General features: G+C 47.2%; 2 protein-coding genes across 16 annotated transcripts in view; one reads left to right on the top strand and one right to left on the bottom strand.

Moving 5' to 3' along the window:
• B3GNT5 (UDP-GlcNAc:betaGal beta-1,3-N-acetylglucosaminyltransferase 5) overlaps nt 1–6793 on the bottom strand; it is a 38282-nt gene extending 31489 nt beyond the window's left edge. For 2 of the 7 annotated variants that reach the window (XM_060242633.1, XM_060242638.1), the window contains exons 1-2: nt 6653–6793; nt 6049–6109 (exon numbers count right to left, since the gene is read on the bottom strand). The gene's annotated coding sequence lies outside the window, so the exon portion shown is untranslated. Of the gene's footprint in view, nt 1–5732; nt 5980–6048; nt 6110–6202 lie in introns of those variants that run through there. The other 5 variants (XM_060242636.1, XM_060242637.1, XM_060242634.1 and 2 more) reach the window with 5 other exon arrangements.
• The window catches only part of MCF2L2 (MCF.2 cell line derived transforming sequence-like 2), a 356849-nt gene that overhangs the window by 189748 nt on the left and 153167 nt on the right, over nt 1–13934 (top strand). The gene's annotated exons all lie outside the window — the stretch shown is intronic.

Here is a 13934-nt window from a genome sequence, read left to right as displayed (position 1 = left end):
AAAATAGTCGTTGTTGTCTTGCTCATCCTTAGAAGGATACCGGTTTTAAACCTGAAGCTAGGATGGAAACAACAGCGATCAAGTACAAGCACTAGGCAAGAAGGAACTTGAATTTTTAGCTAATTCCATCGTTTTGTTTTTCTACCAAGGGAAATAAATAAACAAAGACCATGTGCATCCGTAAACTCGGCTTGCACCAGTTTTCATGCCCACCCCAGCTGAACATCTATCTAAAACATTTATTAGTGGCCTTTCAACCTTATGCAACTCAAGGTAGCTTACAATGTAAACACGCTATAAAAACAAAAATCCATAACACATAAAACGCCGTGAATTAAAATAACAGTTTAAAACTGCCGATAAGCAGACAGCGTAACTAACTAAATGCCATCCAGAACAAAACCACTTTCCACTACCTCCTAAATACCTAGTGAGGGGCCCCGGGCACACCTCCCTGGGGAGATTGTTCCATAACCTTGGTGCTGCCACTAACAAGGCTCTTTCTTGTTTACCCACCAGACGAGCTTCTTTGGTTGACGGGACAGTCAAGAATTAAGACTCTTCCCTGTGATCTTAATTCCCGGAAGGGAATGCGTATAGCAGTTGTCCAGGTGCTTGGCTACAAAGCTGTATTTATGCATGCATCCCATGAATTCCAGAAAGTGTCTGCACGCATGAGCGCTTGGTTTATAAAAATTCCACATCAAGACCCAGCTAGCCTTTTGGCAGCTCTACAGCTCATGCCACCCACCCAGCCAGAGGTAGACCTTCCCTGCCATCTTCCTGGTGACATCTTCAGGGAGGAATGCAGAGTCATAGCATCATTCCAAGAAACTGTACATGTCATTGCATACTTTAGATGGAAGATCAATGTTGCAAGACTCAGTCTTACAGCTAGTCTTTTGGAGCCACAAAAGGCATCTTCGGATGCCCTTGCTCCCAGGCCTAGCACCACTTCCAGCTTAGCCGCATTACGTAACATAAGAACGTAAGAGAAGCCATGTTGGATCAGGCCAATGGCCCATCCAGTCCAACCCTCTCTGTCACACAGTGGCCAAAAAACCCCAAGTGCCATCAAGAGGTCCACCAGTGGGACTAGAAGACCTTCCACTGTGCCCCCCCAAGCACAAGAATCCAGAGCATCACTGCCTCAGAGAGAGTGTTCCAACAATAAGCTGTGGCTAATAGCCACTGATGGACCTCTGCTCCATATGCTTATCCATTCCCCTCTTGAAGCTGTCCATGCTTGTAGCCGCCACCACCTCCTGTGGCAGTGAATTCCACGTGTTAATCACCCTTTGGGTGAAGAAGGACTTCCTTTTATCAGTTCTATTCCGACTGCTCAGCAATTTCATTGAATGCCCATGAGTTCTTGTATTGTGAGAAAGGGAGAAAAGTATTGGTGGTAAGCATGGGTGGTAAAGAAAGGTGCAGACTGTAGTCTTGTGCACACTGAGAGCCAGTTTGGTGTCGTGGTTAAAAGCAGTGGACTCTAATCCAGAGAATGAGGTTTGATTCCCCACTCCTCCACACACAGCCTGCTGGGTGACCTTGGGTCAGTCACAGTTCTCTCAGAGCTCTTTCAGTGTCATGAGCCCTGACAAGGAGGAGCTGGAAGTGTTAACAGACCTGGAAGAGTTGCCAGCCAGATCCTCAGCTGAACAAACAGCAGCTGGCCCATCAATCACTCTCCAGGCACCAGTGTCAGCTGTTGACGATCAATCTCCTCCAAGCTGTCCTCCTCCCATCTCAAGAGTTCGAAGCAGGCTCCGGAAAGAACATTCAGAGCGAAGACATGAGGCACGCCGATGCTTCAGATCTCTCAGCCCTGGGTTCTAGCAGAGTCACTGCCACCCAGGGAGCAGGCTGACTGAGACTCCTATATAGCTCCCACCCAGGACCTGGTAACCTTGTGGAAGCAACCAGTCTATTCTCTGGCTTGCATCCACGCTCCTTCCTGATCCTGACCTGCTTGATTTCCTTGGCACCTTGACCTTTTGGCCATTGACTTCTGATTCCAGTTTGTGATTCTGCATTGGTGACCTGGCTCCTGCTTGACTTCCTGGACTTTGACATTGGACTGGCTTTGGACTCCTGCCTGCCTGCGCCCTGAGAACGTGACACTCAGCCCCACCTCTCTCACAGGGTGTCTGCTGTGGGGAGAGGAAGGGAAGGAGACAGATTCCGAGTGAAGTGCGGGGTATAAATCTAACTCACTTAAGTCCCATTGCTCAATCCCAAATTGTCTAGGAATAGGTGGCATACATCTTGTTTTCCCAACTTAAAAAATGCCAAATGGTTTTGCACAGTCCTTAAGAGCGGCTTGAAGTTCTTGAACTATTATCCCCCTTTTAGTGTTGCTGACCTCCAGCTGGGATCCAGAGGATCTCCCAGAAGTACAACTGATCTCCAGAGACTGGTTCCCTCAAAGAGAAGAACAGTCTCAGGGGGAGATCCCTATGGCAGGGGTGGCCAACGGTAGCTCTCCTGATGTTTTTTTTGCCTACAACTCCCATCAACCCCAGCCATTGGCCATGCTGGCTGGGGCTGATGGGAGTTGTAAGCAAAAAAAAAAACATCAGGAGAGCTACCGTTGGCCACCCCTGCCCTATGGCATCACATCCGAGTTAAAGCCCTGCCTTCCCCCATATCTCCAGGAATATCCCCCTACCCTATTTCCAGGTCAGGCAGTTCTCTCTCACCAACTCAAAGAGGACTGTCTCAAAAAATCAAAACCCTTCAAAGATCTGATTGGTGACAACAGCAAAAGGGTGCTGGGCTAAATGAACATGGGACGCTTTCACACACTCTAAATAACACCTTTTCAATCCACTTTGCAGCTGGATTTTACTGTGTGAGATGGCAAAATCCACTTGAGAACAGTTGCTAAATTGGGTTGAAACTGCATGACTCAGCATCCATGCTGGGAAAAGCTAACATATGGCTGCCGGACAACTGTAGCTGACACGCACAGAGACACATAGAAGAACAAGACCGTAGATTTATACCCTGCCCTTCTCTCTGAATCAGAATCTTAGAGCGACTTACAATCTCCTTTATCTTCTCCCCCCACAAGAGACGCCCTGCGAGGTGGGTGGGGCCGAGAGAGCTCTCCCAGAAGCTGCCCTTTCAAGAACAACTCTTGCGAGAGCTATGGCTGACCCAAGGCCATTCCAGCAGGTGCAAGTGGAGGAGTGGGGAATCAAGCCCAGTTCTCCCTCAAAAGAGTCTGCACACTTAACCACTACACCAAACTGGCTCTCAGTCCTTCGTAAGTGTAAACTTGCATTGTTCTAGTGACACAGGAAGTATTATGTTTCTTCTCATCCAAACCCCACCCGTTTCCTACAATTGTGAAATTTAGAAGTCACACGGCAGTTTGCAGGTAAACTTGAGCAACCAAAGAGTCAGGGCTGTTCCCAAGCTTTGCATACCACCTGCTGTTCTCTTTTGAGCGGGGTTGGAGCACCTTCCCTTGGAGGAAAAGCTGAAGAGTCTGGGACTTTTCAGATTAGAAAAGAAGACGACTGCAGATTTATACCCTGCCCTTCTCTCTGAATCAGAGACTCAGAGCGGCTTACAATCTCCTATATCTTCTCCCCCCACAATAGACACCCTGTGAGGTTGGTGGGGCAGAGAGGGCTCTCCCAGCAGCTGCCCTTTCAAGGACAACTACAAGAGCTATGACTGACCCAAGGCCATTCCAGCAGCTGTAAGTGGAGGAGTGGGGAATCCAAACCGGTTCTCCCAGATAAGAGTCCACACCGCTTAACCACTACACCATACTGGCTCTTAAAGATGACTGGCGGTGGGGGGGGGGGGGACACATGATAATTAGGTTTATAAAATTATGCGCGGAGAGAGCTGACCAAGAGAAATTTTTCTCCCTCTGTCAAAATACTAGAACTGAAGGGCATTCAATGAAACTGATGGGCAGTTGGTTCAGGACAGACAAAAGGAAATACTACCTTACGCAGAGCAACTGTGGAATTCGCTGGCCACAGGAATAAACCGCCCTAAAAGGGGATTAGCTCGATCCACGGAGGATAAGTCTAGCAATGGCTACTAGCCATGGTGGCTGAGGGGAACCTACATATTCAGAGGCACTCATCCTCTGAATCCCAGAGCCAGGAGGCAACATCCAAAGAAGGTCTCTGCGCCCTGTTGTTGGACAGCCAGTGGTACCAGTTGGCCTCTGTGTGAGACAGGAGGATGGACTAGATGGACCACTGGTCTGATCCAGCAGGGCTCTTATGCGAAGAGCTTGGTTACCTAGGGAGTTTTTTAAAACAAATGCGATATAGTTGGGATTCCACCTGCAGGGGGCAGCATGGATCGGCCCAGCTACTGGCAACTTCCAGCCGCCCAATGCTGCAAAATCTAGACTACTAGAGGCTGCCTGGTAGGGGAGGGGGGGGGGGGGAAAGCCATATTCTACTCTCATTGCAATACCAAGGAGCATAATTTCCGCTTTTCCTTAGAAAAGAAGCGACTAGCCGATCGGGCTAACCATTTCCCCAGCTGTTCAAATGTGGTGCAGGGTTGTTGTTTTTTTGCTAATATATATATTTTTAAAAAACAACAACAATCTGTTTAAAACTATAAATTAAGAAGCGCAAGGAAGTGGTCCACAAAGGATTTAATGGTGGGGAGGAAGTTAATCCACAGTCTGTGACGTTGGGGGCGGGCGGGAGAGAGAGTGTAAAGAGGCGTGAATTAGCTGGATTTGAAACAAGCCAGTTCCTCCGGCGTGGGGAACTCCCCTCCCCAACACACGCCATTGCAATCGCGACTGGGGAGGGCAGGGGGCGAGGAACGAAGACAACCCGACCGAGGCCAGAGCCAGTTCAAAAGGCCATCCCTGCTTGGCAAAATAGTAATAAAGGAAACGCCCGTTTTTAGGAGCCAAAAAAGCGCTTTCTCTCCAGGCGGGTTTGCAGAAGAAGCTCATTGTGTGTGGGGGGGGGGGGCGCTATGCTGTTGTACCCCCCCCCCCAATTTAACCAAGAAAGCAGCCCAGCTTGGGCCAGACGACAGGGTTCTACCCCCGCCCCGTTTCGAAATCTGTTCTTATTCTCGTGCCTTTTGGAGCCACGGGGCTGAATGCTTTTCGACGAAAGGAGGAGGGGTGGCGGCGGCGGTTCATTCATTGAAGATGCCGCGAGCAGCCAAAAGGAAAAGCGGCGCTCGAGTTGCAATAGACCATCTCACCGCGCCCAGATTTCTCAGACTCCGATGCGTTCGGTAGAAGTCGGGAGTTTCGGAAGAGCCCGAACGAAGCGATTTTAAAAGGGGAAAGGGGGGGGGGGGTTTAAAAAAAGAGACAGAGATAGAAAAGCAAAGCGCTTTGCCAAATAATAATAATCGACGCCTCTAAACCATTTAAGGCGATCTGTTAAACCTCCACGGCAGCGGATGAATAGAGACGGGGGGAAATCGCCGTTTGGTTTTGGGTGGATCGGAGCGAGCCCCGTGGTTTTCCCGCGTGCTAAACCCATGATCGTTCTCAAAGACCTCGCAAGCTACCGATTTTTAAAACCGCATAGAAAAAAAAATGCGTTCTCCTGGCAGGCAAAACTTTTTCTTTTGTCTTTTCCCACCACATTAAAAAAAAAACCAGCAAATGCAAAACTCCCATGTCAACGAGGGAAGGAGGGGAAAAAAGTTTTGTAAAGTTCTCTCCCCCCCCCCTTCTGTTTGGTTTTTTTTTTCTTTTCTAAAAAGCGACTTACCCAGGCAGAAAAGGGAGCAAGGAGCGAAAGAAACAGAGTGGGCTTCCATGCCGGGAACGGCCCGCGGGGATGGAAAACTCCGAGGAAGCCACCCCGCCCCCCGGGGCTCCGGCTTAAAAACTCCTCCTGACTCCGGGCGCGCTTCGCCAAATGCGCCTTGGCCAGACCTCAGGCGGGATAAGAGAATGGCTGAGCTCGCCGGCCAATCAGCTCGCTCTGAAGGGGACGCTGGAAACTCCAGCCCAGCCAGCGCCACTCTCTGGCTTTTTCTAACCAAACACTCTCCTTGCAAAAAAAAAAAAGAGCGAAAAGTTACCTTTCTTTCTCTCCTTTCCTCTCCGAAACCTGCAATCCCGTTTCTTCATCTGCTTTGGAACCTTTACAAAAAAAATAAAAAAAAAATCCCGCGTTGTCTGTACTGTTTAGTTCCGACTATATATATATATTTAAAAAAAACCAAGGAATCAGACCGGTGATCCACCTCGCCCTACATCCTGTCTCACGCAGATGCTGCTGGTCTCTTGCTCTTTTATAGGTTTTAATGAAATTCTCTTGTGTTCTGCGGAGTTTACTCCCAAACTGTTGCGTGTGAGCCCGGGAATGTCTTTGTGCAAGAAAATTCCACGGAGTTCCAGCGGATCGATTCCCCGAGAGCAGATTTGCATGCACCTGCGAGCGTCACTTATGCGGATGTTAGGCAAAGCAAAAGCTCCCTTCTGAATTTCTCTTAGATGTTACGTTTTGTAATCTTGGTATTCTCCATGGGGGGCTAAATACCCTACAGAACTTGAGTAGCAGTGGTTACTTGTTAGGCTGAACCACCGAATTAATCCCTTATTTGTTCCTGGCTTTGAGAACTAAGCTTCCCCGGACGTAGCCTTTTAAGACAAAGGAGGCACACATCAGAAGGCAAATACTACCTCCACTGCCTTCCTCCTCGGAGACACACCTCAATCCCACAGTCCGACTGCTCACCCCACCCAGTAGAACTCACGTCACAGTCATGGTGCGGGTATATTTCACTGCTGTGCGTCCTAGCCAAGGGGCTTGGTGGTACTACAGGGAAAGAGCTTAAAATGCGGGAGATTTCAAAGTTCTGCCTTTAGATCGGCTTCAAGTGACTCTTAAAGGCACAGGGACAGAAGCTGTGTTTTCAAATAAAAGTTGGCCGCCCGTGTCCTTGGAAAGCGCTCTCCTTTTCACCGATCCAAGGGGGCAGCCGTGTTGGTCTGAAGCAATAGAACAAAGTAGGAGTCAGGTGGACCAACAAAGTTGTATTCAGAATGTAAGCTTTCGTGTGCTAGCCTGGAAGCACAGTTGATGAAGTGTGCTTCTAGCACACGAAAGCTTACATCCTGAATACAACTTTGTTGGTCTTAAAGGTGCCACTTGACTCCTGCTTTACTCTCTTTTTCAGTCGCAGCTGACTTATGGCAACCCCTCATTTAGGGATGCCAACCTCCTGGTGGGACCCGGGGATCCCCCAAAATTACACCTCTGCTCCAGACTACAGAGATCAGTCCCGTCCCCCCCGAGAAAATGAGTGTTTTGGAGGGTGGATTCTAGGGCCTTGTACCTGAGGTCCCTGCCCTACCTAAACTCCATCCCAAATCTCCAGCAGTTTCACAACTTGGATCTGGCAGCTCTACCCCCACCCCATCCCTGATTGAACTCAGGATTGTGAGCAGAGAACTTGGACTGCAGTACTGCAGCTTACCACTCTGCGCCACGGGGCTACGTGGAGTTTTCAAGGCAAGAGAAGTGCAGAGGTGGTTGGCTATCACCTTTCTCTGCACAGTGTGAACCTTGTCTTCCATGATGGTCTCCCATCCAAGTACTAACCAGGACAGACCCTGCTTAGCTTCAGACAAAATCAGGCTATCTGTGGCTATCCCCCCTGCTTCGGCGGGGGAGGGCGGGATACAAATAAAATTGTACTTACTTTTACTTACTTACTAGAGAAACGGCTAGAAGGGAAATAGTTATGGTATGCGTTGTGGTCTGTCACCCCCATTAGGCAGGTCTTTTATGCAGGAGGTGTGAACAAAGCAAACATGGCTATGAAATGCAGATAGGGTGGTCAGAAAACTGAAGAAAATTGTATCCTGCTGCTTTAACTGGGGTTTCACAGGATATTATTGACCAGGGGGTGTTGTTTTTCTCTGTGCCAAAGGTTTCAGCCACCCATTTGCAGACATTCAGCCATTGCTAAAGTTGCAAGACTTTGATTCTTCAGGTTGTTGGCATGGTATCATTATGCAAACAGTACAGGGTGAAGTGAAGTTTGAGCCCAGAGTCACTTTTAAGATCCATCTAAGTTTTATTCTAGGTATAAGGTTTCCTGCGCATAAGGAAACCTTATACCCAGAATGAAACATTGCTGGTCTTAAAGGTGTCACTGGGCATAAATCTGCTCTGCAGCTTCAGGCTAACATGGCCACCCACACAAATGTAGTACAGGGTGAGATGTGACAATGTAAAATCCCAATCTAGTCAAGAAAAGTACATACATTAAAAGGCTATACATTAGTTGGATTTTTGCTAAATCGGTTAACTTCTGTAATTGGTGAGAAGTCTCAGGTTTTGCTAAAGAAGTTAACATCCGTTATCTCCGTTCACGATTAGATCTGAGAAGAAAAAATGTATTTCGATTGAGATTTAAAGCCCATCTTAAATGCCACTGATGGCACTCAAGGAGCATCAGGATAGCAGCACAACACAATATTCTTACACACCTTTTCTTGCACACAAGTCTGACTACTCAGACTTCTGCATATACAAGTGTAGAATTGGGTTCTATGTGAGAGAGACCTGAAATGATTTGTTCGGTTATCTGTGTATTTTATTTATTGCTTTTATTCCAGGGGTGGCCAAACTGCAGCTCGGGAGCCACATGTGGCTCTTTCACACATATTGTGTGCCTCTCTGAGCCCTCACGGTCCTGTTGGCTGGCTTGGAGAAGACATCTGTCTCTTTAAATCACTTCTCCAAGTCAAACCAGCTGATGGCTTGGAGAGGGCATTTAAAGTTAAAGTTGCTTTCTTTCCCAGTCTCCCTCCCCCTCCCTTCCCCCATCTATTTGCCTGCCTGCCTGCCTTCCTTCCTATCTTGCAGCTCTCAAACATCTGGCATTTATTCTATGTGGCTCTTACATTAAGAAAGTTTGGCCACGCCTTCTTTATTCTTTATAAACCAAGCAAGTACAGTAATAAACAATTATAGCTACAACGGCAATAACTTCGAAGCCATATTCCAGTAGAGATACATAAAAACTTATTAAACTTAATAACATCTTTAAGAATATTAAAGAATAAATTGCATCTATCAGCAAGGAGGCATCCAGCAGTTTCCCTTCAGAGACCATATAGTTTAGGCATGGCTACCATATTCCCACAAAACCTGAACAGTCCCCCCTGGAGTTTATATCACTGTTATTGTGATAAGTTATTTTCTGCATCATATAAATATCCCAGTGGTGCCCAGCTGTAGCTCTCCAGATGTGTTTTGCTTACAACTCCCATCAGCCCCAGCCATCAGCCTTGCTGCCTGGGGCTGATGGGAGTTGTAGGCAAAAAACATCTGGAGAGCTACCGTTGACCACCCCTGCCATAGAGCCCTTCCTCCAAAGCAGCTGTGTTCTTCAGGGGAACTGATCTTGAATTTTCTGCATTGTACAGGGGGTTGGACTAGATGACCCTAGAGGTCCCTCCTAACTCTATGAGTCTCTCTGGAGATCAACTGTAATAGCAGAAGATCTCCAGGTTCCAACTGGAGGGGTTTTTTTTAAAGTAAATTTATATCCCGCCCTTTCCCATGACAGGCTCAGAGTGGATTAAAGGTAAAGGTAGTCCTCTGTGCAAGCACCAATCGTTTCTGACTCTGGGATGTCGTTGCATCACAATGTTTTCATGGCAGACCTTTTTACAGGGTGGTTTGCCATTGCCTTCCCCAGTCCTCTACACTTTCCCCCCAGCAAGCTGGGTACTCATTTTACCGACCTCGGAAGGATGGAAGGCTGAGTCAATCTTGAGCCGGCTACCTGAACCCAGCTTCCGCCGGGATTGAACTCAGGTTGTGCGCAGAGAACTTGGACTGCAGTTCTGCAGCTTTATCACTCTGTGCCACGGGGCTACATGGCATATTACAGACACAATAAAAACAGTTAAAACCTACAATAAAATAATAAAACAGTCAACACTCAGCAAGGCTGGCAATCCTACCCTGAGCCTGCCTTGGCTGGGAGGGCGGGGTATAAATAAAAACTTATTATTATTATTATTATTATTTACAGTACGATCCTACATGGCATATTACAGACACAATAGAACAGTTAAAACCTACAATAAAATAATGAAACAGTCAAAACTCAACAAGACTGGCAATCCTACTTACAGTACAAAAGGGGAAAAACATTTACAAAGAAGAAAGGGAAGAGGAAAAACAGCAGATCTCCTTTGGATGTAAAGAATCATTTGTTTGTTGTGTCAATGTATACTTTCACTCAGCAAAGGATAAGGGATGGAACTGGTTAGTTAACATCAGGTTCTAGCCGCTGTGATCATAGATGTCTGACTCCACAGAATCTATTCAAATGTTTGGGAAAAACAAATTTGCATTTTAGGTCTCTCTCTCTCTCTCTCTCTCTCTCTCTCCATTTTTTTACCAGCTTGCATACTTCCTGAGAGCAAAAGTTATTTGCTTGTCAATTTTAGGTACAATGGGTTCCTGTCTACCTGTTTTAAATGCCTGGCAAGAGTGATGTTGAAAATGTTTTCAACATGTGCCAGGTTGCCAAGGCATGTTTTACAATAATCTGAAATGTGAGAGGTGTTGCTGAATGCAAACAGGTAGCAGCCCGCCTTGCCTCTGAAAGCCCTCAGCATTCTGAAAGCCCTCTCAGCTGCAGAGTCTTGCGAGCAAAAATCCTTCTTTGTGAGCTACTAGGGTTCCCAAGTCCCCCACGGCCTGGGGCGGGGGGAGGACCTTTTGTACCATAGAGTTTTCCCTCCCAAATTGCTAGAGCGTCTAGGAAAACCATAGAGTCTTCCCAGAAACACCTAGAGCAGCCGGCGAGCGACGTCATTGGGCCGGCAAGTTGGGAACCTCCAGGGTGGGAGAACCCCCGCGCAGCCCGGGGACTTGGCAGCCCTGTGAGCTCCTGGCATTAAAGTTGTGAGCTGCTTCATAAATTAGTGTGCTCTGGAGTCATCCTTCCTGAGCTAAGACAAAAATGTGTGAGCTGGAGGCTAAAAATATGTGAGCTGGCTCATGCTAACTCAGCTTAGAGGGAACACAGGTTGGAATGTCGGGTTACCAGCTCCAAGTGTCTGGAGATTTGGGGGTGGAGCTTGAGGAGGATGGGGTGAGGGGAGGGGCTGCAATAGAGTATGATGCCCTAGAGCTGGGGTGTCGAATTCATTTGTTATGAGGCTCGGATCCGACTAGGGTTGCCAATCCCCAGGTGGGGGCAGGGGATCCCCCAGTTTGGAGGCCCTCCCCCCACTTCAGGGTCTTCAGAAAGCGGGGGGAAGGGAGGGAAATGTCTGCTGGGAACTCTGTTATTCCCTATGGAGATTTATTCCCATAGAAAATAATGGAGAATTGATCCACGGGTATCTGGGGCTCTGGAGGGGCTGTTTTTTGAGGTAGTGGCACCAAATTTTCAGTACAGCATCTAGTGCCTCTCCCCAAAATATCCCCCAAGTTTCAAAACGATTGGACCAGGGGGTCCAATTCTATGAGCCCCGAAAGAAGGTGCCCCTATCCATTATTTCCTATGGAAGGAAGGCATTGAAAAGGTGTGCCATCCCTTTAAATGTGATGACCAGAACTCCCTTTGGAGTTCAATTATGCTTGTCACAGCCTTGATCTTGGCTCCACCCCCAAAGTCTCCTGGTTCCACCCCCAAAGTCCCCAGATATTTCTTAAATTGGACTTGGCAACCCTAGATCCGACATAAATATGACCTTGTCAGGCCGGGCCATGTGTGTCATGAATTGTAGTGCCGGTTAGCAGTGATATAAACTTTATAAAGGACACAAACACAATTAAAGATTTTTAAAAAGTTTAAATATGTTTAAAACATTAGCACTCATTGGTCTTAAAGGTGCTTTCTTTGTGTGCTTTTTCTGTGTGATCCAGGGAACTGGGCAAAGTTTTCCTTCCTTCCCCAGAGGACTGTGGGGGGGACCTCAGTAAATAGAAGGAAGAGAGGCTTGGCTTAGTAGCTCTGCTGTGCAATTGAGAGAGCCTGGCAAAACAAGTTATTCCTTCTCCCCTTCTTCCTTAAGGGAGGAGCCTCAGCCAATGGAGAAAATGGAGGTTTTGCTCTGTAGCAAAACCTGTGCAATTGAGCAAGCCTAGCAAAGTGAGCTGTGATACAGAAGATATTGGATTTATATCCTGCCTTATTCTCTGAATCTCAGCGTCTCAGAGCGGTCACAATCTCCTTTACCCTCCCCCGCCACAACAGACACCCTGTGAAGTGGATGGGGCAGAGAGAGCTCTTGCTTTAAAAAAGAGAGAAAAGGATGGCCACAGCAATGTACATTTGAGGGGAAAGGCCCAAACATCCCATTGATCCCACAAGCAGGAGAATATGTATCTGTAGTAAAGTTCGAAAATATAACTTGACAGCTTCCCAAAATCCTTTTATTTTTATTTGCTTTTTATTTATTTACATGAGTTCTAGCCTGCCTTTCTTGCTTGGAGTCCAGGTGAATTATTCAGAGTGGGTCAATACAATTGATGGCCGGGACATTCGATAAAGAACGCAACTGGATTAGGGTTGTAGAAGCAGTCAGAAGTCTCAAAACAGAACCGAAGCCAAGCATAAGTATTAACGCAACACATTCAATGACACAAAATGCCATAGCAAGATGCAAGTTTCAACAAGCCATACACCATAACATAGACCACAGTGCCTAATAATTTTTTTCCAAGTAATTTTAGGGTTGCCCATCCCCAGGTGGGGGCAGGGGATCTCCCGGTTTGGAGGCCTTCCCCCTACTTCAGGGTCATCAGAAAGCGAGGAAGCGGAATGTCAGGAGGGGGAAAGCCAGTTTGGTGTGATGGTTAAGTGTGCGGACTCTTATCTGGGAGAACCGAGTTTGATTCCCCACTCCTCCACTTGCACCTGCTGGAATGGCCTTGGGTCAGCCATAGCTCTGGCAGAGGTTGTCCTTGAAAGGGCAGCTGCTGTGAGAGCCCTCTCAGCCCCATCCACCTCACAGGGTGTCTGTTGTGGGGGAAAAAGATATAGGAGATTGTAAGCTGCTTTGAGTCTCTGATTCAGAGAGAAGGGCAGAGTATAAATCTGCAGTCTTCTTCTTCCTGGGCACTCCATTATTCCCTGTGGAGACCGATTCCCATAGGGTATAATGGAGAATTGATCTGTGGGGCTTTTGGGGGGGCTGTTTCTTGAGGTAGAGGCACCAGATTTTCAGCATAGCATTCCGTGCCTCTCCTCAAAACACCCTCCACGTTTCAAATAGGTTGGACCAGGGGGTCCAATTCTATTAGCCCTCAAAAGAAGATGCCTCTGTACATTATTTCCAATGGAGGGAAGGCATTTAAAAGGTGTGCGGTCCCTTTAAATGTGATGGCCAGAACTTCCTCTGGAGTTCAATTATGCTTGTCACGACCTTGCTCCTGGCTCCACCCCCAGTGTCTCTTGGCTCCACCCCCAAAGCCCCCAGATATTTCTTGAATTGGACTTGGCAACCCTAAGTAATTTTGTAGGTTATTTCGTGCGGTGCCTACATAGAAAAGACTTCTGGAATAATTCAGTTTTGCATTATTTGCGAGAAGCCACAAGAGTTTAATGATTTGCAGAAGGAAGATGAAACAGAAGTCCAAGGGCTTCTTGAAGCCTAATTGCATTTGTTCTAGCATGCACTTTCGTGAGGCAGTACTCACGTCTTCGGAAGCTGTGGAGAGGAAGACCTGAATTTCCTTCCTACTCTGCTTTGTCTTCCTTCTGTCAAGAAGTAGGAAAAAGAGCCAGAGTCTATGAGTATCAGAAAGACAGAGTTGCCAAGTCTAATTCAAGAAATTCGCATTACAGCTTTATCCAAGCTACAGTTTTATAGGCAAAATTATAAGCAAAAAACCTGTAGCTTGGATGAAGAAGAAAGAAGAAGAAGATATTGGATTTACGGTATATCTCGCCCTCCACTCCAAATCTCAGAGCGGCTCACAATC

This window comes from Heteronotia binoei, chromosome 6, assembly GCF_032191835.1.
Source record: "Heteronotia binoei isolate CCM8104 ecotype False Entrance Well chromosome 6, APGP_CSIRO_Hbin_v1, whole genome shotgun sequence".
NCBI lineage: Eukaryota > Metazoa > Chordata > Lepidosauria > Squamata > Gekkonidae > Heteronotia > Heteronotia binoei.
The sequence above is the reverse complement of the archived record's forward strand: the minus strand, read 5'-3'. Positions and strand labels throughout refer to the sequence as shown.